At 51.8% G+C, this 9,651-nt stretch overlaps 1 long non-coding RNA gene across 1 annotated transcript; it reads right to left on the bottom strand.

The window, feature by feature from the left end:
- Positions 1 to 350: 350 nt before the first annotated feature.
- LOC113983987 lies at positions 351 to 1,086 on the bottom strand. Its single transcript, XR_005566086.1, has 2 exons — positions 786 to 1,086; positions 351 to 589 (listed from the first exon to the last, which is right to left on the bottom strand). It is a non-coding gene; the product is annotated as an uncharacterized LOC113983987 (long non-coding RNA).
- Between the last annotated feature and the right edge of the window lie 8,565 nt (positions 1,087 to 9,651).

Below are 9,651 nucleotides of genomic sequence, written 5' to 3'. Positions count from 1 at the left end.
CATGGAGGGAGGAGAGGGATATCCTGGGTTTGTGACAGGGAGTTCCAAGCCAGAGGGGAGTGAGGTGCGCAGATGGACACTGTGCAGCCACACTGCTGGACTTTGGGTCTTCTCCCTGTAAATTGTGATTCATGGAGTGCCCCCACGGGGATTTTCAGTGCCAGGTGCCCAGGGAGCTGTGCCTGAGCACCTCAGGGAGCCCTGCCCTGAGCCTGCTGCCATCCTTGCAGCTGTTTTCTGCCTGACACGTTTTTAAGATTTCTTGAGCGTTTGACTTTTGCAGTTTCCAAACAGAGGGAAAAAAGGTAGAAACCATTGGTTTGGCTGAGATAAAGCTCCAATCCATTTCCTTTTCAATTCCACTTCTGCCATTTAATGACTGGAGGTGGCTCTCAGAGCTCTGGTCTAGTTGACAGGGTGGTGATGGGTCAAAGGTCAGACTTGATGGTCTTGGAGGTCTTTTCCAGCCTCAGTGATTCTGTGATTTGGTCAGTGATGTCTTGCCCAGGTGCTTGGAGTCACTCCTGAGTCCCTGGGGCTCCTCTCTCGTGCTGTCACGTGTCCAAAGCGAGCTTGGAAACAGGCAGAGCTGGAATTCAGAGGTTTTTTCTGGATGTGGTGTGGATGGTGCTGATCTCAGCCCCAGAACCCAGGCACCAGCTCCCCACAGCCCCCCTCGGGCTCCCACATTCCCTGGGGGTGGAAGCCAAGGCGTGTGCCGGGTGGGAACACCACGGAGCTGCAGCGGGGCGGCTTTGACAGGCGGATCCCACCCCCATCCTCACCTTCCCCACGAGCATTTGGGGCTGGTGGTGCCCGTGGGGGGCCGGCAGCGCCCGTGCCCACCCCTCCACAGAAGGCTGGAGCTGGCATTTGAATAATGAATTCTGTTTAAGACTGAAAGCTCCGAGATCCATCTGTAACAAGACTCGAAATAATTACAGCTGATGATTGCCTGGTACCTCAGCCAGAAAAAACAGAACAGATTTTGGCCGCCAGCAATTACAAGCAGCACCCGCTTGAGCACAGGGAGAACTTTCGGAAATGAATTCATGAATACATTTGTGGGTTTGGGGAGGGATGGGGTGTGGGGTGCAGGAGTGTGGGGAGGGTGTGTCTGCATTCACGTGGCTCTCAGAGATCTTTTCGGGGAGGGGATGATGTCACAGGTGTCCCATTGGGCTGTGCGTCTGCAGCATCATTTGAGCCTGGGAGGAGCAGGGCATCCATACCCAGACCAGTGCTTGGGGTTGTTACACACACCAGGATAAGAACTGGTGGGGAAACAGGAGATAAAAAGGGAAAAGTGTGGTCAAAGCCATTCCCAGCAGTAGAGAGGCCCATGGATGTGGCAGAAGCGGGTGATGAATTCTGGACTCTGCCAAACATCCGCCCCCCTGTTCCTTTGGGTTTTTCTTGTGGCTTTGCAGTTGAGGGCTGAGCAGAGAAGGAAGGTTCCTCCACCCAACACAACAGCAATGCCCTTGGGTGGCTGCTGAAAACCCACGGGCTGTCCCCGGCACAGCCCCACGTGTCTCCCAGGCTCAGATCTGCCTTCCCTATAATGGGGATAATTTATCAAGTAGTGAATAATACGCTTTCCTTCTTCCATGTCTCTTCCACGTATCATTTCAACCGGCTGAAAATTGTCAAATTAGACTATTTTCCTTGACTGTTCCATTTAGGAGCAGGGGGAGCTGCAGGCTTTGATAATTGCTGCGCGCTGGGCCGACGTCTTGTAGAACGCAGCAGAAACAAGAATGTTTTTGCCCAGGCTGGTGAAACACAGGCTTCCTCTCCTGAGGTTAGATGCTGATGATCTTTAAAAGTCTGTTTTCTTTGCCCCCTGGAGCGTGGCTGGCTGAGGCTGACACGGGGAAACCTTGGCCGCGGGCTCTGTGAGTCGCTCGGGGACTGTGCGTGCGCGGCGCTATCGCTCCTTCCCATCCACCAAAATTGCGTGTGCTCGGAATTGTCCCGGCGTGATGCGTCTGTATTAATCATTGCTCCCTTATCTTGTTCGGCTCCAATCTACAAGGATCTGCTTAGTTCTCCTCTGCACCTTAAATTCTCTTTTATCTCAACTGGTGTCACCACCGAGCCTGCAGACGGCTGCAGCGTCTTTTCCTCCTGCAGCTGGAAAATGCGTGCGGGGACTCCCTGCTCTGCCCCCTTCCCTGGCTTTTTCCACGGGATGTAGGGCTGTTATACAGCCTGGCTGGACTAGTGTTGGCACTAAGGAGGATGTGATGGTTTGTTGTGCACGGGTGTGTGCGCTCTGGAGCCATCCTTGTGGCTGTGTATGGTCCTGGTGGGAGGGATGCTGCTGGTGGGAGGGATGCTGAGAGCCTTTGGGGTGGTGGGGTAAGAGCCTCATGTCCAAAAAAAACCAGTGTGATGGGTGACCTGGGTGCTGTGCCAAGCTGTTTCCTTCCCCCCTGACCAGAATGACCTCACTGACCCCCCAGTTTGTGGTGCTGAGTCCATGTGGAAGGAGGAAAGACAAAGCTGGGGGACTTGATGTGTCCCTGGGTATTTCCGTATCTGAGGCACAAAACATACAGCAAAGGTCCTGGGGTGCTTTTCCTCAGGGAATCACTTGTACTTCCCATCCAAGCTAACCAGAAAGCATTTTATTTTATGCCAAAGCAGCTGCCAGCCCTGAGTAGCTAAGCAGGGAGATTTTGCTGGTCCTTCCCTATATCTTGAGCTGATCTTATGTTCCCAGTGGGGTTTTGCAGGCCCTTTATTTGTGTTGGTATTAAGATGTGGGGATTTCTTCTTCAGTGATCCAAGTTATTTTTTTCCCTTTCTACCTTTATCACCAGAGCTGCTTAAATAAAACAGGACCTACAAAATGACTAGTGACTCCAGGTGCCCAATTTGAGTTATGATGATTCTGAATCACAGAATCACTAAGGTTTGAAAAGACCTTTAAGAGTCCAACCACCCCCATTATAAACTACATCTTCAAGTGCCACACCCACATGTTTTTTGAACACTTCCTGGGATGGTGATCCCACCACTTCCTTTGGGCAGTCTATTCAAATGCTTTACAACCCTTTTCATGAAAAAAAAAATAAATTCCCTAATATCTAATTTAAACTTCACCTGGTGCAACTTGAGGCCACTTCCTCTCATCCTGTCTCTCTGCCCCATCCTGTTTTGGGATGAAACACAGGGGGCTGAGTCTGCTGTCCTGAACTGACGGCTTCCCAAAGCCTCTCCTAGAAAGCTCCATTTAAACCCTGCTCCTTCCCGGAATGCAGAGGCTGTTTAGGGCAATATGGGCTGTGCAGCATCCCTTAATGGGGACCCAAATAAACGGAACAGCTGGTTAATCGGTTCGAGTGGCTGGGAACCAGTTTACCGTGCATTAAGTGTTCTTTGATTCCGTTTAATTGGGACGGTCGCAGAGACCCTGACGTCCGGTAATAAGGACAGTGGGAAGCTGATCAGACAGCTCGTTAACACTCAATTAATGCCGCTCCAGCACGGCACAGCAGCAACTTTTAAAAAATGTCTGTGCTCAGCCGAGGTGGAATGGGATTGCCACGGCAATTTCCAGAGGGCCTGATCCGAGGTTTCCCAGGCGGAGCCGCGGTGCCGGCGCGCAATTGAAGTGGAATTAAGAGCTGAAGTGCAATTTTTTTTAGGTGAATGCAGCCGCTCTACACGGCGCGGAATCAAGTTCATTTTTAATTTATAGGCGCAATTAAGGCGCGCTAAGAATAAAATTCATGAATCTTTAGCTAAGTGACCGTGATTCTTCTGAAAACTCTTTTTGTTCCTCCTGATGTGGGTGATGCGGGCACCTGGCGTGCCTGGAATTATATTAATAGTCAGCTAGTCCCCTTGGCCCTCTTCCCTGTCAGTCCTACACGGGATTTATTCATCTCACCTGGATGTGCCCTTGCCATCCCAGCTTTGCACCCACAGCTGTGGAAAGCATCAGCAGCAGGTTTAGGTGTTGGTTTTTGGCTGGGTGACCTGAGCCAGGAGGGTGGTTTTCTGCCTGTGGTACTTGTTCAGATGCAGAAGTGGAGCAGGGGATGCCAGATCCCATCCTTCACCCAGCCTCTGCTTGGCATGTGCAGCTCTTGAAACGCAGAGGGGCAAAGGGACATGGCCCTGGGCATCTTGAGGTGGAGAGTGGTGGGTGTGGCTCTGCTGGGAGCACTGGAAAGGAGTTGAGTGGAGAAGTGTTACCTGGCAAAGGAGAGAAGCAGCTTCAGCTCTCAGAAGAGGCACCTTGGTCTGTAATAGCTCTGGAGGGTTTTCCCCTGTCCTGGGTGGAAGAAGATCTCAGCTGTTGGGTTCAGCTTTTCTCTCTCCCAGTCTCTTTCCCGATGTTTTTCCTCTATCCAGACCGTGTCCACAGTTGGCATAGCATGACTGGAGGGGTAATTGCCATCTCTACATTTCCCTAATGAGCTCTGGGTCTGCTAACGAGCCTACTGCTTCTCAGCAAAGCAGGTCTAACAGAGCCCTGTGCTCTGAGGGGGCACAGCTTTGATCAGGGGATGGATCTTGTCCCCTGCGTGGCCAGAGGGGGACGGTTCCCTGTCGGCCACTTTGTAACTCAGCTCCTCCAACCATTCACTGCTGTCAACTGTGGGTTTATTTAAGGGCCTGGTTCCCCCCTTCTTTCTTTTCTTTTCTTCCCTCCTTTTTTTTTATTTTTTTATTACATCTGCACAGTCAGTCATGCAAAAAATTACCCGATTTCAGAGATTCAGCTGACTCCAGTCTCGGATCACAGGGGCTGCTTAGCACCACCATCACCATTCAATTAGCCCTGTCACACAAAAGAGACATGCTGGAATAACACAGCCTTGGGATGAAAAGAGGCTCTGTTCTGGGAATGCTCCATGGGGAGCACCAGTGCTTTACCAGCCGTGCTGGTCCTCAGCACATCCTCTGCCCACATCCACTGGGATAATGATGGGGTTCGGGAGGTTGAGTCGAGTTGGACAATGCCAAGAGATGCAACAGGTGGGGATTTAGGTGTTCAGCGCTGCTGACTCCCAGACAGGTACTTTGGTGTTGCTTTGTTTGCTGGTTGTGTGTCTGCTGCCAAATCCAGGGTGGATGCAGGGCAAGCCCAGCCAGCTGGAGCATCTTCATCCTCCCAGGGGACAGATCAGCCTCCCTGCAGCAGCAGTCCCAGTGTGTTGGGGCTGGAGAAGCCCTGGCATTCCCTCAGCTCTCTGGATGTGCCCTGGGGGATGCTGAGCTGTGGGAAGGGCCCCCAGCCCGTAGCTGCATTTCTGTCCTGCCTTTGCAGCATTCACAGGTGGGCTGCTGAGACGGGGGTGAGATTAAACACATGGCTGGAGCCAGCTTGAGGAGGTGGTGTGAGATTTTTCCTTGCAGTTTATAGACTACAAAAACCTGCCTTTCCAACACTTTCCCTCCTTCGCCACGGAGAGCCTCGATTCTGCTGTTAAAATGTGGTTTAAAGGAGAGGCAGGTGCTGCTGCTGGGCACATGTGTCAGTCCCAGGACCAAAGTGGGGCCAACCCTGGACCTCTTTGGCCATCCCTTCCCCAGGAAGCTGAAACACCATGATCAAAAAATCTGTATTTTTAGGATGGTGATGACTGAAGCTAAATCTGTTGCCTTGAAAGGAGGGGCAGAGGGTAAAAGACAAGTTTTTCCTTTCCCTCCACCTCTGCCCTTGAGCAGGAGCTGATAAAATCCAAAGGCAGGTCTCTGCTCTGCCAGGAGATCACACTCCACTCCAGCTTTGCCCAGGAGCCGTGTGGATGAAATATTAAGCACTGGGCTGGAGCAGGTAGAGCAGGAATAATCAGATGAGTAGTTAAAGGTCTGGTATCCTGTGGGGACAAGTGTGATTGATCAGCCTTGCAAAAATAAATAACCCGGCCCTTTAGATCTATGTAGCAATTTTAAATTTTTAATAAATCTGTGTGTATGGTGAAGGATAAGTCGTCACCCTGCACTCTGTGCCTGTGATTCTCTGGGTGAATTTATCATGCTCTGCCTTTTGGAGACTTCACATCCTGCTGATAGGCACTTTGAAACTCCCGTCCCACCTTTATCTCGCCGAGGTGCGACAGAGAGCTGGATATTGGTCTGTCTGGGGATGCTCCATCTCTCAACAGGGAGAGGGCAGAGGTGTTCTCTGGCTTTGCCAGCCTGTGGCTTTCAGCAGGAGGAGGGAGACGCAGCAGAGGGGTATGAAATCCTCCAAAGAGGGGCAGGGGCAGATGTTGGGAGCAGAGATAACACTGCAGCCTTCCAGGCTCTGGGAAACGATGGCACGAGGTGAACAGCATTTGCAAACAGAGTATGGCAGGGTCTTCAGTGCAGGGCTCTCTCCACCCACCTCCCTGCTTGGGGTCAGCAGAGCTGATCTGTTCCTGCTGGAAAGAGCAACTGGGGTCCTGGGCCGAGTGCTCCTCTGGGAGAGTGGAGGTGGATCAGGAGGATCCAGGTGCAGCTGAATTGCACATCTGGGAAGCACAGGAACCTGTAAGAAGGCAAAATGTGCCTTACTTGTGGCCTGGTGTAGGGCTCCAGGGAGGTGCTGTGGGGCAGCAGGGCTGCCTTGGCATTTCCAGAGGTTTGCAAAAGTCTTTTCTCACTTTTGTGCCGTTATTGTGCCCCACAGCAGTAGTTACATCCTGCTGTGCCCCCTGTGAACCTAACTGGAGTCAAAGCTGCTGCCACCCCACCCCTAAGCATGTAGAGGGTTCTGTCATCCTTTCCTTATGGAAGCCACGCTTCCCAGGGCAGTGGATGAGGTTTCCCAGACTCCCCCCTGTCTCTGGCAGCCCACAGAATACATGCACTACGATTTCAGGGCTCTGATCTTTGCAACTTGAAGCCTGGCTGTTGCTGGGATGTGCACGTTCTCCCTGGGAAGAGATGCTGTTAAAGGGCATATCCCAGCCTGGCAACACCAGCTCCACGCTTAGCAGGGAGGTGAATCCGAGCTGGGAATGCTTTTGGGGTTTATTTTTACCTCTGCTGTGGGAAAGCCTGTAAAATCTCCAGAGCCATGGCAACGTGGATGCTCCTGTTCCCCCACGCTCGGCAGGGCTGACAGGTCTGCGTGTGTCACCTGCACAGGGACTGTGCTCCTGCTGCAAGCTCTTGGTGGCTGCAATTAACTTGTACTTAAGCCCAGATAATTACTGATTTCTGGGGTTTTTTGGAGGTTTTCTTTTTTTGTGCAATATGTCTAACTGCCATCAGTATTTTTAAAACTCGAGCTGACAACAAATTCCCATAATTGTTGGAGCCTCTGGAGCAGGAGATCTGTGTGGGTACCTTGCTGATGCTCTCAGCAGCTGCTTTAAGAAGGCAGGAGGAGGTGAGACCTGAGGTCTGCTGGAGTGAGCTGAGGGAAAACATTCCCCTGCTCCCCTTATAATGTGGCATTGTGCTCTGGGCTTGGGTGGTGGCTTTGGGACCTCCAGTGGGAGGTACCAGTGATGCCTGGGGGTATGGTCTGGCTGCAGGTCCTCAATGGCAGCCCCAAATTTCCCCCTACTCATCTTGTCCTGCTGCCCTGCCCTGTTGATGGACAGGCAGGGAGGGACCTCAGCTTTGCAGAAGGTCCATCCTTCAGCCACGGGACAAACGGCAAAAGGTGGCTCTTGCCAACAGCAGATGGAGCTCAGTGCTGTTTGCAGAGACCCAGCCCTGGGGACAGTGGACAGCGAGCACAGCGCAGTGACAGGCAGAGGGAGCCCCAGGCTAGAAAGCAAAGGGATGAGCAGGGAAAGGTGTCCAGGCCATCCAGGACATGTGCATGGCCCTGGCACAGCGGTGGGAGCCGATGCTGCTGCCTCTGTGTGGTCCCAGCCTGGCAGAGCTGTGCTATCCACCCCTTTTAAACACCTCTGCTCTTTAGGGAAACTTATTAAAAGCAAACATCTCTCGGCTCTGCAGTAATTGAGAGCTATCACTGGAGCACCAGGATGCTCTTTAAAGCCTTATGGGGGAGGAGAGAAGGTAAAAGCCCAGGGATGAAGGCCAGCCAGCCAGGAGGAAATAGCATTTAACAGTGAGCAGGTTTGCCTTGGGCATCCTGGCAGGCATGGCAGCTCCTGGTGGGGGATGCTGACACTCAGGTGTCATCTACTTTTATTTCCTGATGGCATCTTTAACCTTTCAGAGGCTGGGAAAGCCAGCCCTGCTATCAGCACTGGTAAGGACAGCTGTGGGGGCTTTGGGTACTTCTGGTGATTTACAGTTCTTTTTTTCTGCCCCTGACTCTGAAGCCAGCCCCTGCAACATTCTCTGTGCCCCTTACTCTGCCACAGCCAAACGAGGAGCCAGGGACCTTTTTCTTGGGTGAATTTGGCCCTGTGAGCATTGCAAACCTTCCCACTGGTTTTTAAACACTCTCATCAGCACAGCCCAGATCTGGCAGCCAGATTCTTTGCTCGGGTTTAAACGAGGGATGGCATCCCTCCTGTGCTCTGTTTGTTGTCTCAGTTCCTCTGATCACCAGCAAAGATGATTTTTTTTTTTTTTGACATCCTGTTTCTTGCAGATAATATTCCTCCTTGAGCAGTCCTGCTTGGGCTTAAATAGGCGAGGTCTTGGAGGGGAGTATGTGTGCAGGTTTTGCTGAGCTGCTCTGCCAGGAAGGTGTGGGGGCCTAAAATGCTGCTCCTGAGAGCAAAAAGGATTCACAGGGACAGTGGGTGGAGGTGAGGAGGTGGAGCAGAGCTTTTAGGGAAGATGATGATGCACTGCAGAGGAAGGCAGCGTGGTGTAGGCTAAGGTGGTAACATTAGCCCAGCCCCTTGCAGGAGGCAAGGGATCCCCAGGCATCCCCAGCATGTTGTTCTCCCAGTTTTTTGGGGTGGCTCAGTGCTTTTGGGCACGTTTTTGCTCTGCTGCAGCCCCTGGAAGCCGTTGTCTGACTCGCCTCACTCCTCTATGGCCGAAAAAATGGTGTGAGTGGCATCCGATGCTCTCTCCACTCCTCTTTGCATCCTTCCTCTTGTGACTTTATGTAAAAGCTACTTTCATCTCCTGCCTCCTTTAGCATTTTCCATCCCATCCTTTTTTCTCCCTTTCTTTTTTTCCCCCCATAAAACGCAAAATTTTTGAAAATGGAATGAGAGAGAAACAGAAAGCCCAGATGCAAGTTTTTTCTTTTTTTTTTTGCTCATGAAAAGGAAAGCATGGAATGCAACAAATTAAATAGCCACCCGGTGAGAAAAAAAGGGACTGGAGCGAAAAATGGGCGGGGGGGGGATAAAACCCAGATGAAAAAGGCAGGCTGGTGCTGGAAGATGCCAGACAGGTCTGGGATTAGAGGCATAGCATGGTGGTAAAATAATTGTGCCCCTTCGGCTGAAGTCCACCACGCGCTTTCTGCCTCGCTAACGCAAGCCTGCCATCCTCTGTTAGCTCCTGCAACATTTTATCCACCAGCCCCGGCTCTGTTTCACCAGAGATGGAGAGGACTAGATTAATTAGGAGAGATCTCTTTTACACAGCCCGCCCGGCTCTGCGGGGGGAAGGCTGGGAACTATTTAAAGGGATGAAGATGTACTGCAGCAGCTGCCATCTCTCTGGCTGGTAATGTGCTCACTCACCTGGCTGAAAATTCATCTCCTTTTGCCCTCTGCCAGTAATTCCCTGCAAATAAAAGCTGGTGAG

The sequence above is a fragment of the Pipra filicauda genome, unplaced genomic scaffold (genome assembly GCF_003945595.2).
Source record: "Pipra filicauda isolate LSUMZ 115617 unplaced genomic scaffold, ASM394559v2 scaffold613_size218469_pilon, whole genome shotgun sequence".
Taxonomy (NCBI): Eukaryota; Metazoa; Chordata; class Aves; order Passeriformes; family Pipridae; genus Pipra; species Pipra filicauda.
Note: the sequence above shows the minus strand (reverse complement) of the source record. Positions and strands in the feature narration are given on the sequence as shown.